This window comes from Girardinichthys multiradiatus, chromosome X, assembly GCF_021462225.1.
Source record: "Girardinichthys multiradiatus isolate DD_20200921_A chromosome X, DD_fGirMul_XY1, whole genome shotgun sequence".
Classification (NCBI taxonomy): Eukaryota; Metazoa; Chordata; class Actinopteri; order Cyprinodontiformes; family Goodeidae; genus Girardinichthys; species Girardinichthys multiradiatus.
The window spans coordinates 18451239-18471777 of NC_061817.1; the positions used below are offsets into that span (position 1 = coordinate 18451239).

Sequence of the window (20539 nt, forward strand, 5' to 3'; positions counted from 1 at the left end):
TCTTTTTAAATGTAAATCCTTCAGACATAAAATTGCAGCCAAGCACTAAATATATCACATTTTATACATTAAAAAATTAGCGCATAAAATAGTATCAGGTAATTCCCAAAGAGAATTTGCAGCTCTCAGGTCTTAAGTCCAGATTTGTGCTGGATATTTTTGTTTTCCTTTTTTTGAATGGCTTTCTGATCATTTCCATCTCCAGTAATAGATTTTTTGAACAAGAACCTTTTAGTTTGGTTGTTCACTTGTGTGAAGTTTTGCCATTTTTAAGCACAGACCACACTGTATGCTGTCAAGCTGGATATGACAGGAAATCAACCAACCTGCAACCTAGATCTAAAAACCAACCTGATATCAAGACTACTGTAAAGAAAGTGCGGCTCATTAGAAGCAAAATATGAGAGGTTTAAAGTGCATCCTGATTGTCTATATTTGGCTTTGCATTAGGTGGAACCAGCTGGACCTAGCCATTGTCCTCCTGTCAGTAATGGCATCACTTTGGAGGATTGAGTATCCGCGCTGCCCTGCCCATCACCCTACTATCATCAGAATCAGGATGGTTCTGAGGATAGCACGAGGTACAAATGCCAGAACGTTTCAGAAACGTCACTCACACACATCCATTTCACACCCACACTTCCTGTAAATAAAGATATTAGCTTGTGATCTTGTTAGTCTGCTAAAGCTTAAAGTGTTAAACTGTTAAATATTCATAGATCAGTTAGGTGCATAGCAACAGTCTAATGTGTTATTTCTGTTGGTGCCCACAGAGCACAGTTTTACTCAAATAGTGAAATGCACACACATTATGGGTGACATACCAGAGTTCAAAAGAGACAAATTGTTGGGTTGGTGCACGTCTTGCTGGCGCATCTGTGACCAAGACCAGCAAGTCTTTGTGATGTATCAAGAGCCACGGTATCCCGGGTATGTCAGCATTACCACCAAGAAGGACGAACCACATCCAACAGGATTAACTGTGGACGCAAGAGGGAAGCTGTCTGAAAGGGATGTTCGGGTGCTACCCCCCGGATTGTATCCAAAAAACATAAACCCACAGCTGCACAGATCACGGCAGAATTAAATGTGCACCTCAACTCTCCTGTTTCCACCAGAACTGCTCCACAGGGTCAATATACACGCTGGGCTGCTATAGCCAAACCTTTGGTCACTCATGCCATGCCAAACGTCGGTTTCAATGGTGCAAGGAATGCAAATCTTGGGCTGTGGACAATGTGAAACATGTATTGTTCTCTGATGAGTCCACTTTTACTGTTTTCCCCCACATCCGGGAGAGTTACGGTGTGGAGAAGCCCCAAGAAGCGTACCACCCAGACTGTTGCATGCCAGTGAAGCATGGGGGTGGATCAGTGATGGTTTGGGCTGCCATATCATGGCATTCCCTTGGCCCAATACTTGTGCTAGATGGCGCGCAGTCACTGCCAAGGACTACTAAACATTCTTGAGGACCATGTGCATCCAATGGTTCAAACATTGTATCCTGAGGCGGTGCCATGTATCAGGATGACAATGCACCAATACACCCGCAAGACTGGTGAAAGATTGGTTTGATGAACATGAAAGTGAAGTTGAAACATAAAAGTGAAGTTGAACATCTCCCATGGCCTGCACAGTCACCAGATCTAAATATTACTTGAGCCACTTTGGGTGTTTTGGAGGAGCGAGTCAGGAAACGTTTTCCTCCACCAGTATCACGTAGTGACCTGGCCACTATCCTGCAAGAAGAATGGCTTAAAATCCCTCTGACCACTGTGCAGGACTTGTATATGTCATTCCCATAGATGAATTGATGCTGTATTGCCGCAAAAGGAGGCCCTACAGATACTGTGATAATTATTGTGGTCTAAACCAGGTGTTTCAGTTTCATTGTCCAACCCCTGTATATGTACATTCTGTAAAGCAAAACAAAAACCAGAGAGCAAAATGTACTGGAGTCAAATTCCTTGTTTGTATGTACGTACTTGGCAATAAAGCTGAATCTGATTCTGATTCTGATTATATACTGTCAAACCTAACAAATTCCCCGACCAAATCATCCCTGATCATTTTTTTTTTTTTGTGTCTTCACTTACTCACAGTCCTGAAGCTGCTGAAGATGGCGACTGGAATGAGAGCCTTGTTGGATACAGTTGTTCAAGCCCTGCCTCAGGTACACCTGAAAACTGTCTGCATACCCTCCTTCCTCCCAGACACAGACACCCCACCATTTCCTCAGAGAAATTTGGTCAATTTCAAACAATAGTCGTGGGAAAACCACCCTGCTTCTGGTTTACTGTTGGCCTTTAGATAACACTAGTTGACCCTCAGTCACATCAAAGTCATGGAGGGTGGAACACTTCTGCATATGTACAGAAGTTGTCTTGCCTTTACTTTGAGTGTATGGATAGTGCATAGTCCCTCGGGCCATAGTCAATGAGAACCAGGAAACTAGCCTGCAGGTTTAGTGGGGAAACTGTCCAACAGAGGCTTACATTTCTAGACGTCTCTGTTTTACTAGTGCACTTAAAATTCAGCTACAGTGATAAGTGTTAGCTTGCTTTGTATAGAATGATGCTGCAAAAAGGATTAGTTTAGAAGTTAAGATGAGGGTAAATGAATCATTCTTAAGATTTTATTAATAAATGTGAAACATAAAGTCATGAAACATTGCTTCAAATCTATTCCATTTGTTTCATTTGATTTTTTTACTTCATATATTGAACTCAATTCAGTTTATTATTAGTAGTGACTCCTATCAAATATATCTCAAGATGCTTTATTAGACGTAGAGATCGAATTGGGATTCCAGGTGACAACCTGACTCAAAGAAGTCTGTAATTGTAAAGAAGGGAGAAAGCTAAAGCTCTTCCATCATGCTCACACACCAGCCCTACCACAGCATCCCAGGAGCTTTCCTACAGCATCCCCACAGAATCCCTTGAGCATTTACCAGCATCCTCTTAACATTCCCCAGCATCCCCACAGATGCTTGGTTTCTGCTAAGAAACCATGTAGGGGACGCAGAGAAAGTGGAAGAGAAGGTGCTCTGGTCAGATGGGACCAAAATGGAAATTCTTGGCTTACATGCAGAATACTCCTTCTGAAAACACCATCCCCACAATAAAACATGATGATGGTTGCACCACCATGTTTTTGGAAAATGAGGTTGATCAGAGCTGATGGGAAAGTGATGGGACTAATTACATAACAACTCTGGAGGAAAGCTATTAGAGAATGTGAAATACTTTAGGTTAGGACTGTGGTTTACCTTTTAGCAAACAACAAATCTAAACATACAGGTGGAGCTGCAATGGAGAGGTTTTACATCATAGCATATAAATGTATTTGGAATAGCCCAGTCAAGTCCAACTTAATTTCATTGAGATGATTTTGCAAGACATGATAGTTGCTGTCCACAGATTGACAAACTATTTTGAAAGAAGAATGAGCAGAAATATCAGTTCTCTACATGGACAAAACCTGTGGAGACATGCTCTAAAAGACGTGCAGCTGTAGTTACGCTTAAGGTGGTTCTACAAATGATTGCCTAGGAGGACTGAGTGCAAATGTTTTACCACTTTTCAGATTTATTAAAAAACATTTAAACCCACTTATCAGTTTCCATCTATGCCACAATTAAGGAATCACGTTTCTGTTGGTCTTCACAAACATTCTGATAAAATAATTTTTTACATCACTGTGGAGGAATTTTGTCCCACTCGTCTTTGCTGAATTGTTTTTTTATCAGTCACATTGAGGATTTAGAGTATGAATGGCCTACCATGAACAGACATTAGTGTCACATTCCAGCAACTTCGTCAGGTTTAAGTCAAGACTTTGACTTGGCCTGGCCACTCCAAAACTTTCATTTCGTTTTTCTTTTGTTTTTTTGAGCCATTCAGAGGTGAACTTGTAGGTGTTCTTTAGGATCACTGTCCGCTGCATACTGAAGTAGACTTGAACTTAAGATGACAAACTGATGGCCAGATATACCTACTTCAGGAATGTTTGGGAGAGAGCACAGTTCATGGTTCCATCAGTTAGGACTAGTCAGACAGGTCCTGAAAAAGCAGGTAGTCTCAGACCTTTAGGACAACCACCCCATGTTTAATGAGGGATGTGATGTTCTTTTTTACACACCCGATGTAATACATAATCACATATCATACAAGGTCCACTTTTGACTTATCAGCCCACAGTATATTTCCCAAAGCCTTGGGGATCATTGAGATGTTTTTGGAAATTGTGAAACGAGCCTTTGTGGACTTTTGTTCAACAGTTCCATGGCCTTAGAACTCTAACATGGACCCAAATTTTGCATGCATGGGAGGAATGCAGAAATTAAATCTATTAGTTTATTGTTGAATCAAGAAACTGATCTTAACTGAGGCAAGTGATACCAGGAGTTCTTTAGATGTTGTTTGTTGGTGACCTCCTGGATGAGCTGTCAATACACTAATAAGTGATTTTGGTAGGCCATTCACTCCTAAGGTTCCATGTTTCTTTCTTTGTGGATGATTGTTTCTCACTGGGGTCTCTGGAGTCCACAGTCTTAACACTTTAAGGCTTTTCATAGTGACAGTTCTCAGTGATGTTGTTTCTGGGCTGTTCTCTAATTTCTCTATTTTGGTGAATTAAGAAATGTAGGTGTCACAAAAGAACTAAAAAAGAAAAAACATTGTAATGGAGCAAATACTTTTTTCACGGTACTTTTTCAGAAAAGCGGAATTATCTCTTCTGTGTGCGGTTGAAGGCAAGAGAGTATAATTCCTAAAGATCTAAATAGCCTTCGGTGTTGTTGCTGTCACAACACAGACAGGCACAACCACATGTGCTGAGCCTCATATTTATGGAAAAGGCACACACTCATGTAATCTTTTGACCATTAAAAGTAAGATGAAGCAAATAGATAGAACAGGTGGTGTGGCGGGAGAGGAGAGGCTGCCAGGTCTGAAGGAGAGTGGCTTCCTCATCTTTCTTTCTATTGATCCTTCCCTCATTAACACCAGGCTTTTGCTCTGTCCCAAGGGCAGTCAGGCAGGTAATTAAAACTAAGGCTAATTAAAGAGCTCCAGGAGGTCTCTTTTGTGTCTGCTTGGGATGTGTGCGCATATAGAGATGCTGAAAGTGCTACACCTGGTGACAGTCTTTACCTGAGGTGATATTTCACTGTGCAGTTGGAGTGGCAAGCTGCTAATTTTATTTTATTCCATCACAACTGATACCAATGATTTTAACAAACTCTCTAGGTTGATTTAAACAAAGAATGGTAATAAAAATGATACAGAAAGAGAAAAATAAGGGAAATAATACTTATAAGACACTCAGATGAGGTATTTGCAAAATAAACAAATCATACAGTTAGGGTTTTTTTAAGAATATGTCCAGAGTTATTATAATAATGCAAAACAGTGTCACAGTAATTACCCTAAAGGAATAATTAAGGTTAACAGCTTGTTACACCCTACGAATGCAATATATTTATAGTTTCCTTTACTTCTCTATCTCACTCAACTGTGTATGACTGTAGCATGTCATCAACTAACACTAATGGTCTCTATGATAGGTAAAGCGGCTCACTAAACTCTACAAATTTTTTCGACATTTGTAAATAGCGCCAACATTAAATTAAGATTAGCCTCTATTTTAATTAATGACACAAAAAAACCACATTAGGATGACATCTGGATGGTTTTCTTTGCAATTCTAATTAAAATACTGATTTATATTTCCTAAAGTGTAAATGTATATGTAATATGTATTTGATACCACCTAAACTTTTCATAATATCATAAAACCTTTGGTTATTTAAGAGTATTTTTTATTTATTTAAAAAAGGAAGTAGCATAGAACCCAACATTCAACCAAGCATAAACCAAGTGAATGTCTTTTTATCATGGCACTTGCTTGTCTGGACAATATATTAGGCGGCAAACAAACATTTTGTCCCTGCAACTGATGTGCTAGAAGTATGAAAAAGGGGCAGCAAAAGGATTTGAGCAAGTTTAATATGAGCCAGTTTTGTGATGGCTAGATGATTGGATCAGAGCAGCTCCAAAACAACAATTCCCGTGGGGTGTCCCCGGTCTGGAGTGGTCACTATCTATTAAAAGTGATCAAAGTAAGGAATAGAGGTGAACTGCTGTCAGGGTCATGGGTGAACAAGGAACATAATGCATGTGGAGAGCGAAGTCAGTAGCGTGTGGCCAATTCAACAGATTAGCTAGATTGCCAAAGAAGACTGCTAAAACAACACAGGTTCTAAAAGGTCTCAGAATTCACATTACATTGCAGTTTCTTACATATGTGGGCTGTTTTGGCGGCAACAGGGGACCAACACTGTATTATGCAGTTAGTCATAATGTTGTGCCTGACCAATATAAAAAGGTGATCTAAGCTTATTAATATATTAACTATACCTATATGGATTATCTTATAGTTAGGAGAACATCACACAAGTGAACCAAGAATACTTTCCAGTTATCTTTTAGCAATGTCACTAAGTAAATATAAATTAAATAATTTCCAGATAAGTTAAACACAGGATTGCAGTTTAATTTACATTTGTTTTGTTTGGATGCTTTTATGTAAATAAACTGCTGCTCTCCTCAGTGCCAGCTAGTTTTTGCTGTAAACAAAATCTTCCACAGTTTAATTCTTTTTTATTAATTTAACGACCTCCTTAACTTTATTTAAACAAACTCTACATTTATATTTCTTTATCCAAATCAGCTTTTCTCTTAATCTGACAGGTCTCAAAAGAGAAATTTGTTGATGGACTGTGCAAAGTAAAAAGAAAAACAAAACTTGCATCCTATTGTATTTTGTTGGAAAAATAGGTGGGGCTTTATACTTTAGTCATTTTTAGGACAAATGTCTAGGTGTAGAAGCCAAGAAAATGTCCTCACTCTCAGTGGAGCAGCTCTGTTAAAAGGCTGTTTCATATCACTGTAATGGGATTAGAGTTAGCCCTGAGTGTTTACTGTCTAACATCTTCTTCCCCATTAAGTTGTGTTAACAGGAGGCTGTTTTGTGGTGGAACTGAGCCAAGTCCCCAAACCCCCAAATTCATAAAAGCATATGAGGTTCACTTGTAACGTCTCTGAGGAAGAGGTGCTGCAGTTATAGATCCAAACAAGGCTGCATAAGAACTGCATGAAAAAAAAACAAAAAACTATGAATCTTGTAATACCAAACATTTAATGTTGATCTGTTTAATATGTATTACGTTTATTCCACCTGTGAATTTTTCTTTTAACTGGAAACATCCAGAGATTTAACAGACAGAGTTTTATACTGAAAAGCAGTTTCTAAAGTTTTTATGTGCTGCTTGAATAAAATAAAATAAAATAAAATAAAGCAATGGTTCTAGGGTAATGGTAGGCAAGCCACATTTTAATATTTTGGCCTTTAAAGGTCAGCTAAATGAAACTTAATTGATTTTCATTATGTGCATATTGCACATTAATGGATAATTAGAGATGCTGTGGACCTAATGTGTTGCTGCACATGTCTGAACTTTATTGCACAACAGAAGGCAGCTGCACAACAAGAAATTGCCTTGATTACTTATGTAACTCTGTGTGTTTCTGTGCACGTTTATGCATGTGCGTATATATGTTGTAGGTGGGTAACCTGGCCTGCTCTTCATGCTGCTGTTTTTTCATCTACGCCGCCTTAGGAGTAGAGCTTTTTGGAGAACTTGGTACGTTTTTACAGTTTATCTTGGTATCAGTTGCAATGATTCAGGGATGTTGATACTGGGGAACAAAGATAATCTTTGATGGTTTTTATTTTTGTTATCCACTTTCTTATTGAGACTGTCTTGGTTACTTTGTGGTGCACATAAATTTCAGCAATATGGAAAAATGCAATGCAATGGGTTTCTTAAGGAAATTATATAAATATATATGTATCTTTATTATACACATGTATAAATACATAATGTTACATTGAAAGGACAATGTTGTGTTCTGTCAAAAATGAAGTGAAGATGTGGTATAAAAATGTCTACCTCTGTTTTGGAACAGCAGCACATCTTTTCTTTTTTATAGTGATGTTTGTGACATTAATTGTTGAATTAAGAGAAAGTTTAGAAAAAAATAATAATCATGAGGTCAGAGCTAAAAGAAAACTTGAAGGCAGTAGTTGCCAATAACAGCCTGACCACTAATCTCTAGTTTGGAAAAAAATCTCTTTTAGGTACTGATTGTTTCTATTCCTTTCCTTGCCTTTTTTTCCTGTCTCCACCTCTTCATAACATTTCCCCTTTTCTCTCTAATTTACCTACATCGTTTAACTTTCACTCTCAGTTTGCAATGAAGGACTATCCATGTGAAGGTATGAGTCGTCACGCTACTTTTGAAAACTTGGCATGGCCTTCCTTACCTTATTTCAAGTCTCCACGGGCGACAACTGGAATGGCATCATGAAGGTAAGTCAGTTTTTTCCATATTTACTGGTATTGTAGAGTTATTAAAATAAATTTCAAGTTCGGATTCACAGGATGTCCCTGCTGTGCATTTACACCTCTTAAACGTTTTCACATTTTGTACTTTTCAACCACAATCTTACATGCATTCCATTCAGACTTTTATTTGATAAACAACAGAGTAGCTCATGATTGTAAAGCAAACAGAAACTGATAAATGTTTTAGTGGTTTTTAGAATAGAATGTGGAGTGAATTTCTAGTCAGCCTCCTTTATTTTGATACTCGTACATCCTGCCCAGCCAATGGCCTACAGAAATTCAGCTAATTAGTTGATTAACTAAAAAGCAGCTAAGAAGCCCCATGGTAAACATGAAGGAGCAGAAGAGATTAAAAGCTCAGGTAGGAGAAAATGTTGGCAGGAAAGTTGTTAGACATGCTTTCCACAGCTCTGGTCTTTGCAAATGATTGCCATGACAAAACTCGTTGAAAGAAAAGAAATTAAAGGCCCAATTGCCAGTTTACCACAAGCTATGTAGGGGACAAGCAAACCTGAAAAAAGATTTAGTCAGATGAGACCAAAAAAAATTTACTTTTTGTTCTACACTGTGTGCAAAAACTAACACTCCCATATCCCCTGAACAAACCATCCCCATTGTGAAACATGGTGGTGGCAGTATCGTGCTGTTGGAATGCTTTTCTTCAGTAGCTGCAGATAAGCTGGAGTTGATTGGAAGATAGATGAGCAAAATACAGGGAAATCCTGAAAGAAAACCTGGAAGAGGCTGCAAAAGATTTTAGACTGGGGTGGGCATCATCTTCCACCATGAGAACAACCCTAAACATACAGTCAGAATTACAAGGGAAGGATTTAGATCAAGTATTAATGTTGTAGAATGGCCCAATCATAATCCAGATCTAAATCCTATTCTAGAATCTAGAATATATTTATAGAATCTCTGGCAAGACTTCACAGATTTATGGACCACACACACTCTCTATCCATCATGGCTGAGCTAGAACTACTTTGCAAAAACAAAATGATCAAAATTTCAGTTACTGCATGAAACATGACTTCTAAAGAACTAGAATCATTTTCTAATGCGCTAAATATCAAGAACATTCTTTTGCAAGAGTGCTTATAAAGCATGTGGCGTTGCCAGGTTAATTTGTGTCGTTTTCAGTAAAATGTGAAACAAAAATCGTTAGCATCGTGTGCCTTGCTCTGAACTAATTAGCGGAAAAAACGGGTTAGCTTAGCACATCGATGACTCCTCAGTAAAAGGATAGAATTCGACTCTCTAAGCAACAACACCATTTTATAATTACTAAACATCTATCAGTATCTCTTCAACATACCTACACTGTGATGAGAATACAAATCATGTTGCTCAAACTATTATGCAGCACAGATTGTAGCAAGCATAAAGCAAACCGGTAGACTGCAGATGCTACTCTCCTGAGTGAATTTCTGCCATTTGAGACATAAAACCGTATCTACATATCGAGAGCGGAAAACCTGCTTTGAATTAGTAAGAGGCAGGTGAAACTAAGTTGGAATTGGTGATGAAGTCTTTAGAGCAAATAAAATACCAGGGGACAACTACAGGGAGACAACAGTGAACTGTACCACAAGTGAAAAGAGGTTAAAAGTTACACTTATTATGCTTTCTCCTAACCAGAGCCAAAATGGAAACAGAAAATGAATAACGTAATAGCCTAGCAGTAAGAGAAGAAAGGGAGAGATAGCATGTCTGTGTGTGTGTGTTTTACAAAATACCTGATTTAATTTAGCAACTGCCTGAAATATGCAAAGAAATAAGATGGAAAGGGGACATACTCTGAAATTGGAGATGTTTGTGAAGGAGCACAGTGTGTAAATGTCAAGCCAAATTAGACAGAAAAGACCAGCTTCAGCTCAGAGGCCTAAATTGTTGTTGTGGTCGCAGCCTGGCTGAGATATGCATTCGTCCTGCAGAAAACTCTTGTCACTTAGCTTTGCTGTGATGAATGTCCACAGTACTTATGTTCAATAGAAAACGTAATCACAATCTAGAAAATAAAACAACAAAAACATTATTTAATATTATAGCACCTTTGACCTCTATTGACACTGCTGTACAAATGTGTAAAACACTTTAAAATAAATTGTTTTGTTGCAGTACTGTAAAATCACACAAAAAATCCAACCTTCAATCTGAATAAAGGTATTAAGGCAAAGAAGAGCATTGACACAGAAGCAGTCAATGGGCATATGGAGGAGTTGCATAGATCCACAGCTCAGGTGGGAACATCTTTTGATAGGATAATATTAGCCCAGAACATACACAAATGTTTTTATGGAGGAGTGGCAAGAAAAAAGCCATTCCTGAATGAAAGTCTTAACATGTTTTGTTTGTTGTTTTCCACAAGCCATGCAGAGGACGCAGCGAACATGTGAAATAAGGCTCTATCACCAGAAATTCAACTTTTTTAACTACATGCAAACAAATGGTATCTCTAGGGAAAGAGTAAAACTGCACATCACTCTGAACACACAATCCCCCAAGTAAAGCAAGGTGGTCATAGCATCATGCTGGTGGGATACTTGTACAACAAGAACAGGGAAGCTGGTCAGAATTGATGGGAAGATCGATGCCATTGAATACAGGGCAAGTCTGGAAAACAATATGCCTGGGAGGTCCACCTTCAGGCAAACCAGCAACCCTAAACATACAGCCTGAGCTAGAATAGTTTGTATCAAAGCATTTTGACGTTTTACAAGGCCCAGTCGATGACCTAAACCAAATAGAGAATCTGTAGCAAGACTTGATAACTAATGTTACCGATGCTTTCCAACCAATCTGACTGGGCTGAAGCTATTTTGTGAAGAAAATAGACAAAGGGTCAGTCTCTAGATAGGCATAGCTGGGAAGTGACATACCTCATGATGAAGCATCGAGTCACAGTTATCAGATTTTTGTAGAAAAAAAAAATTAAAACCATGCATCAATTTCTTCCACTTCACAATTATGACCCACCTTGTCTATCACATAAAACTTTGACCAATTATATTGACTTTTGTGGTTGTAACATCACAAATGGAAACAAATTCAAGGTGTATGAATATTTTTGTGAGAACTCACAAAGTGCACAAAGCCTAATATAATCTAATTTGTTTTATCTCGCTCTGAGAGTCTCTACTGTTTTCTGTTTTCAGAGAGACACACTTCACACATTAAACAGCAAAAAACAGTAAAATCATTCACACTGAGCTGGATTAAAAGTCAAAGTAATTAAAGAGTAAAGTTTAATTAGATTTCAAGTTTATTTCAAAACTTGCAATACTCTGAATGTATTTTTTTGTTTTGTAACTTTTGTAATCCCCGACTTCTTTCCTCATTTTACGCTTCACCAGGACACATTGCGGGAGTGCCCACCAGACCATAACACAGATGTGGACTATGCCCTGCAATCCGAGCCTTCAGTTTATCTCGCCCATGTATTTTGTCTCCTTTGTGCTCACCGCCCAGTTTGTGCTCATCAATGTGGTGGTGGCCGTGCTGATGAAGCACCTGGACGACTCCAACAAGGAGGCCCAAGAGGAGGCGGAGATGGATGCAGAAATTGAGCTGGAGCTGGCCCCAGGGCACCCTCTGTTGCATGGGCGCCCCCATTTGTGGGGGTGGTGGGATTGACAAAGGACTCTTGGCCGCTGGATCAGGCCTTGGAGGGGGGCCAGGGAGAAGAGAGAGGGGAAGTTTCCAGGGGAGAGACAGGAGAAGGAGTGAGGAACCTGCGACAGGCTGTAACGCACCAGGGACCTTATAACTCCTGCGACTCCCCCCAGTCATATTCGCCGGCACAAGTAAGTATTTCTGTATGTGTGGTATGGGTGCTTTTGATTGGGTGACATTATAAAAGCTTATTTGTATGCTTGCGGTTGGTGGGCGAGGCTGTCTGCAGTAATGCTTCAAAAGTCAAAAAATAAGATCAGACCGATCCAAGATGAAAGTCTTCACACAACTATAATCAAAAGGGCTCTTGAAGCTTAGATGTGCTCCTTTGTTAAACCTGATTAGGAACCTCTTTTAAAATAGAAAGGTTCTGCCAGTCAAATAAAGAAGAGTTTGACATCTAAAATACGTCTATGCGACCTCAAAACTAGTAATTGTTTTGTGATTGCTGTTGATAAGAACTGATCACTCTGCAATTTCCACTGTCATTTATAACAAGATCTTTCAATGAAAACCAGGGCCTCCGAGGGTCAGTATTTTTTCATGCGTGGTTGTTCTGCTCCATAAATCTAAAATCATTATTCATACATGTTATAATGTGCTACGGTTTACAAATGGTAAACTAATGACTGAAAAAGAGGAGGGTATGGAATAGTCAAAACTAGGAAAACTTTAAGACTCAGAACCATACAGGCATCTCAAACGATTCTTAAAGGATTTCTTGATTGACAGATATTGCTAAGAAAAAATTATTTATAATTTAATTATAATTTAGCCCTACCCCTTGAACTTCTTCACATTGTCACATTAAAGTAACAAAGTTCTGGGTTCACTAACAACCTGACAATTGGCATTTGGTTGAACTATATTTTGTTTAGGGTAACCAGAGTAAAGGGGGCCGAATACAAATGCAGCTCTAATCAGCATAAAAATAGTTTCATATAAATTGAAATACATTTCAGTTATAAATTGAAATACATTTTCATTAATGTACTGAATGTACTGAATGTACTGTATTTGTATTGTATTGCACCGACTACGCCAAAACAAATTCCTTGTATGTCCAAAACGTACTTGGCAATAAAGCTATTCTGATTCTGATGTAATAAAATTATTCAGAATGCCACTGAGCATTAATTATTTTGTTAAAAATATTTATTAATGTGGGATGCTTTTCCCCAATGAATAAATGTGTTTCAGTAAAGGAAAAGTTACAAGATTTTCAGGATATTTTGCTACTGCAATAAGACATTTATTTATTTAAGGGGTTTTTTATACACATGAACAGGTGTGCCAACAAACATTCAGGGCATTTTTTCTCTATACAATGGTATAACACATGCATGACATAAATCATTATAGACTGCTTTAATTTTTTTTTACATGCAAAGTAAAAAAGTGAAACATATGTATTAAATGACCAAAATTACATGTAAATTCCTGTAATAAATTAGCTGTTGTAGTGCATCAGGCTTAGTGTGTGGAGGCATGTATTTGCAGATGGGTCGGCAAAATTAATTGCCAGATGTTTGTGGGAAGAAGAGGAGCACACAATTGTTTTGCCTTATGGGGCCGCTGAAATAACTAATTTGAGAAAATATAAGCAGCATTTCAAATATCCTGTAGAAAACAGCTACAATAATTATATGAAAGACAGAGTTAAGTCATGTAATTTTAAGTTACATCTCAGTAGTTAGAGCAACCCTTGTTATCGGCAGGAGGATTGCTGTGTTTTTTAATTACACTTTTTTGCGTTTTGCAGGGTCATATGTGTGAGTTAATCATAATTTCACTTCCTAGACCAGTTTGTAAGAAAGAACTCGCAGAGAGACTCCCATTTCCATTATGAAATTTCGAATGATAGCCTGAGATAGCCGCACGGATACAAAAATAAAGATGACTCACCCGCTGCCGTGAGGAGGTTCACCTGTGTAGAGATAATCTGGGCTGTGTGAAGCCATTTTTAGTTCAGTGTTGGCTGACAAAGGAAGTTAATGCAGTGGCAGGATCCACCCCCCGCTTTTTCTATATCCATCCTCCTCTGTTTTCTCTGTCTCATGAGTGATGCATTAAGGGATCAAGCAGACCAGCGTAATTTCTACAAAGCACTATTCTTGGGGTTTTCACCTTGTGTATTATTGTGAATGTTAGTTCAAGTGTTTGTGTGCAGCTGAAGAATAAAAAAAATCTTTACTTGACCTTTGTGAATTAAAAAGTGATCCCAAATTTATTTGCAACCCCCAGTAAAAATGTGTCACAAGCTTTTAAATATATACATTTTTTATTGCAGTAGAAAAGTTTGAAACTGAAAATAAATATTAATTAATAAAGGCAGTTATTTAGTAGGGAACAAATCTACATTAAGATTTGTTTTGTTTTCTAACAAAACCACTGATGCCAGATTTATTGGCAGCCCTGACTATACCTATATGTAGCACTTTAAATTATTTAAAATTATTAACAGTGTAGGAATTTCTACTTTTTGTTTCGCTGGCACATTACACAACACAGGGGCCAATTTCTATCTTCCATTTTTCAAAACGGTAAACACATGAAAACATGTAATTCAAGTCAGATGGCTACAAGAAAATGGCTACTCACCTAAATCTGTCCATATTTACAGTCAGTGCAAAAACAAAATGTTTAAAATAATTGAAAGTGTAAAAACCATTTGAGCAGGGATGTAAGGATAAATAAGATATTCAGATAAAACAATCTCAAACTAACCCGTACTTGTCGTCTTCCGCTTATCCGGGACCGGGTCGCGGGGGCAGCAGACTCAGCAGAGACGCCCAGACCTCCCTCTCTCCAGACACCTCTCAACTATTGCTGTAGAAACATTTTAGGTGTGGGATCATGCTTTTGCAAAAAAAGATTATTTATTATCTTTACGAGGGGTGCCAATAAAGAACACCATAAAACACAGAAGATGTCATTTTTAACAGTGTTTTGTTGGAGACAGTGCTGTATTAACATCATCTTGATTGGTGATTTGCCATTTTAGGCCTGCAAACATTTGTAAAAAAGAAAAACATAAAACCAAAATCAGACACACTTCCAGAGCACCATTGCTGGTCATGTATAGCCTACCAATGCAATGAATCAGAAAAAGGTGGACCCAAGATTCAGCCAGACACAGGAAAACGTCACACAGGTAACACTCCTCACAGCTTCTAGGAATCACTGAGGCAGAAAGAGGATTAGTGACTTGTAGTCTCTCCAGATTTTGCAGGGATCAGAAAAGCCACTAACCTGCTTTTGTCTTGAGTGGAACTTGAAACCCAGAGGGGAAACCTCAGTCGGGGCTCCGCGAAGGGTTTTGACCCTGAGAAACATGGAACGTGGGGTGAATCCTCATGGAGTTGGGTAATCTCAGTCGTAGAGCGACAGGGTTAATGATCTTGGAGATTGGGAAAGGTCCAACAAATCGGGGTGCCAATTTCTGGGATTCTACCCTTAATGGGAGGTCCTTGGCGGAGAGCCAAACTTTCTGCCCCACCTGGTACTTGGGGGCAGGGATCCGTCTCCGGTTGGCCGTTCTTGACCTGAACCAGTGACTTCTGATCATCGACCTCGTGGCCTTTCTCCATATACTTTGGCACCTTAGGGCAGCCACTTGAGCGGACGGAACATTAGCTTCTCTCTCCTGAACTGAAAACATGGGTGGCTGGAAACCAAACACAACATGAAAAGGAGACAAACCAGTGGCACTTGATTGCATAGAGTCATGGCGTATTCAACCCAGGGCAAATTTTGTGACCACTTGGTCGGGTCAGACTCACATAATTATACAAAGTTTGGTTTCAGCTTCTTGGTTGGCTCTCTCGGTTTGGCCATCAGACTGAGGATGAAACCCTGAGGAAAGACTAACAGAAATTCCCAACAAAGAACAAAACTCCTTCCAGAAACGTGACACAAATTGGGGTCCTCTATCGGAAACAATGTATTTAGGGATACCATGGAGCCTGAAAACTTCTCGGGTCAATATCTCACCCATCTCCTTAGCAGATGGAAGCTTCTCAAGGGCACCAGATGAACCATCTTAGAAAATCTGTCAATTATGGTTAGTAGTACAGAGTGACCCTTAGAAAACCGGTAGACCTGTCACACAATCCATCGCAATGTGCGACCATGGGCGAGGCGGAATGGGCAATGGGTGCAACAACCCCGCAGGGGGGCGACGAGAAGGCTTGGCTCGACAACATTGAGTGCATTCAGAAACAAAGTTTTTGACATCCTTGACCAGCGATGGCCACCAAAACTGAGACTGAACTGTCTGAATCGTTCTGCTGATTCCAGGATGACAACCGAGGCGAGAGCAATGACAAGACTCCAATGCCTTTGGCACAAGGCGTTCAGGAACAAAACAGCGGTCCGGTGGACATGATGGTGGGATAGGCAGATCCCTAATGGCCTCCTGGACCTCTCTTTCCACCTCAACTCGGGATACAGACAACCTGACGGTTTCAGAAAGGATAAACTCGTCTTCACCCGCAGACTGAGATTCTGCGGGCTCTTGAATCCGGAATAGGGCGTCAGGTTTGCCATTTTTACACCCTGGCCTGAAATTAAAACAACCAAAAACAGCCCACCTTGCCTGCCCGGGGTTCAGCCGTTTTGTTGATTTCAGGTACTCCAAGTTTTTTATGGTCAGTCCACACCATAAACGGCTCCTTAGGTCCGCTCCAGCCAATGTCTCCACTCTGTCATTGCCAACTTGACGGCCAGTTTCAGAGTCCTTGAGAAAAGGCACATGGGTGAACACAATCATCCTCACCTCTTTGGCTTAATACGGCTCTGACCCAATGCTTGAGGCATCCACCTCCACAATAAACTGTCTCTCTGGGTCAGGAGACTGTAACACTGGAGCTGACGTGAAGAGCTCCTTCAACTTATTGAAAGCCTTCTCTGCATCCTTATTCCACAAAAATATTATCTTGGAAGAGGTAAGAGCGTTCAGGGGAGTAGCAACCAGACTGTAATTTCTAATAAACCTTCTATAGAAGTTTGCGAAGCCCAGAAATCTTTGAAGTTGCTTGTGATCAGTTGGAACAGGCCATTCCAAAACAGCCTTTACTTTGGAGGGATCGACAAGCACTTGATCTGGGGAAATGATGAAGCCTAAAAAGGAAGTGGTAGTGATGTGAAACTCACATTTTTCTGCCTTGACGAACAACTGGTTTTGGACAAGACGCAAGAGAACAGCTCTGACATGTTTTCTGTGGGTTTCCAGATCTTGAGAATAAATCAGTATGTCATCAAGATAAACAAATACGAATTGACCCACCATGTCTCTTAGAACGTAATTGACCAATGACTGAAAAACTGCAGGAGCATTAGTAAGTCCAATGGCATAACCTTGTATTCATAATGGCCCATAGGCGTGTTGAAAGCCGTTTTCCACTCATCTCCTTCTCTGATTCGGACCAGATGATATGCATTCCTTAGATCCAGCTTAGAAAATATCTTGGCTCCCTGGATCTGATCAAAAGCTGTGTTCATGAGTGGTAAGGGGTATCTATTTTAACTGTTATCTCATTAAGGCCTCTATAATCAATGCAATGGTCTCAACGAACCATCCTTCTTCCCAACAAAAAAGAAACCAGCACCTGCAGGAGAGGAATAAGGTTGAATGTGCCCTGCCTTTAATGCCTCATCAACATAATTCTTCATGGCTCTGTGCTCTGGACCAGACAATGAATAGGTTCTGCCTTTAGGGGGTGATGTGCCAGGAAGCAAATCAATAGCACAATCATATGGTCTGCGGGGTGGCAGAGCTATGGCCTTCATTTTATTAAATACTTCCTTTAAATCATGGTATTCTTGCGGTACCTTGGATAAATCCGGATAGGTCTCCTCAACCTCATTCTCCATACTGACCTCCGTAGCAGCAGACAAAAGACAGTCAGCGGAACATGACTCAGACCAACCCAAAACTTCTTTTTTCTTCCAATCAATGTGAGGGTTGTGTTTCTGCAACCAGGAGGCCCCTAGGACTACAGGAAGTTCAGGTGAATTAATGATCACGAAAGTTACTTTTTCTTGATGATTACTTCCAACTGTTAAGGTAATCTCCCTCCGTCCTGAGGTATAAATTGTTCATGCTGTGACCATCCAAAGCTAGCATGTTTCTTGTGTCAGCTGACAGAATAAGTTTTATGCCGTTCTTATTTGCAAATGTTTCGTCCATGAATTCAGTGTCTGCTCCTGAATCAATAAACACGGCCCCTGGACAGACAAAGAAGAGGTTTGAAAATGGGCAGGAAACAAGAAGGAGGAGGCAGATAGTTGACTTCGGCTCAGTAGAGACCTCCCTTCCTCTCCTGAGCCTGTCCTTTTAATGGACACCTGAGTGCTAAATGTCCCTTCTCTCCACAATAAAAACAGAGCTTGAATCTTTTCCGACGATCTTTCTCCTCAGGGGTAATCTTGGTTCTGCCCAATTGCATGGGCTCACAATTATCATTTTCCTCAGTGAGAGGTGACCGACTCCTTCTCTCATGCCGGTGTGCAGAAACCTGAGATAATGATGAGCGACCCTTCTCATGTCACTTCTCCCTCCTTCTCTCTGCCAGCCGAATATCAATGCGAGCAGCCAAATCCTCGAGTTGTTTCAGGGAAGAAGGGTAGTCACGGGTCGCTAGCTCATCCTTGATGTCTTCGTTTAATCCTTTCATGAATGCATCCATTTGTGCTGCCTCATTCCAACAGCTCTCTGCAGCCAACAAATGAAAGTCAATTATATAGGTCGAGACAGGTTGATCACCCTGTTTGAGGGACAATAATCCTCTTGCGGCCTCACGACTTGGAATGACCGGGTCAAAAACTCGAATGAGTTCCTTGGAAAAAGTTCATAAAGATTACAAGATGTAGACCTGTTATGCCATTCAGCAGTTCCCCACTGTTTTGCCTTTCCTGCTAGGAGAGATATAACAAACGCCACCTTGGAACGTCAGTGAGAAAGGATGACGGCTAAAGCTCAAAATGAATTTCACACTGAGTTAGAAAAGCTCGACATTGGTCTGAGTCTCCCTGAACATTCAGGCGGAGAGAGGCGTGGCTCCCTTACCTCTGCTGTTGTCCGTGTTACTTGGGCGTGGTTCCTTTGTGACGGTGGCGGCTCGAAGACAAGATGCCAGAACGTAATGTGGAAATAATTTCCTCCATGCCGGAACCACCACTGTTGTGCTGGCGATGGGTCCATTTTTGGCCAGATTTTTCTGCTATGAATCAGAAAAAGGTGGACCCAAGATTCAGCCAGACAAAGTACTGAAAGTTTAAAAAGGTTTATTCAGCCACAGGAAAACGTCACACAGGTAACACTCCTCACATCTTCCAGGAATCACTGAGGCAGAAAGAGGGATTAGTGACTTGTAGTCTCTCCAGATTTTGCAGGGATCAGAAAAGCCACTAACCTGCTTTTGTCTTGAGTGGAACTTGAAACCCAGAGGGGAAACCTCAGTGGGCGGCAGGCGGTGATCTCCACAGCACAGGTAAGAAGTGACTCCAGGCTGAATAATCCGAGGGCTAGGCTGGCTCAATAATCCAAGGACAGAAACAGGGTCAACGATCGGAACAGAGGTGTCAGGCAAGGGGCAGGCAGAGGCATAAACCAAATGCAGGAAACAAGGTCGACAACCAAAATCCAATAGTCCAACAGGGAGCAGGCAGAGGCATAAATCCAAAGAGCAAGGCAAGGTCAAGAACAATGATCAGACAGGAAGGAACGCTGGATATCTACTCACACGATGGCTTTCAAAAATCTGGCACCGTCTGCTTGTCAGAGTCAGTATATATCAGGGAGGACACAGGTGCTTGGCATTCCACAGATTGCACTGCACTGCAGCAGCCACCAGGTGCATCTCATCTGCTGATTGCAGCCAGGGAGACAGGGTAGAGCAGACATGCCAGAATCATAACAACCAAGCGTTCACTCCTCTTGGGTTGAGTGGTCATATTTTGTTGACTTCAGGTCTTATAAGTCACATAACAGTCTACAAAGCTGATAGCCTTATGTTATAGTGGTAGTTCTCCTTTTAAATAAGAATTATTATATTTTTCCTAGATTTGATCACCTAGATTTTTTTCTAGATTTCATATTTTAAGATACACCACTTGAGCCTGATTTCCTGAGAAAATTGTGTTCAACATCACTTTCATGTTCATCAAACCAATCTTTCACCAGTCTTGCTGTGTGTATTGGTGCATTGTCATCCTGATACACGGCACCGCCTTCAGGATACAATGTTTGAACCATTGGATCCACATGGTCCTCAAGAATGGTTCGGTAGTCCGTGGCAGTGACACGCCCATCTAGCACAAGTATTGGGCCAAGGGAATGCCATGATATGGCAGCCCAAACCATCACTGATCCACCCCCATGTTTCACTC

The 20539-nt window shown here is 40.3% G+C and overlaps 1 pseudogene; it reads left to right on the forward strand.

Moving 5' to 3' along the window:
• Nucleotides 1-306: 306 nt before the first annotated feature.
• Nucleotides 307-20539, forward strand: part of LOC124863113 — a 51188-nt pseudogene continuing 30955 nt past the window's right edge.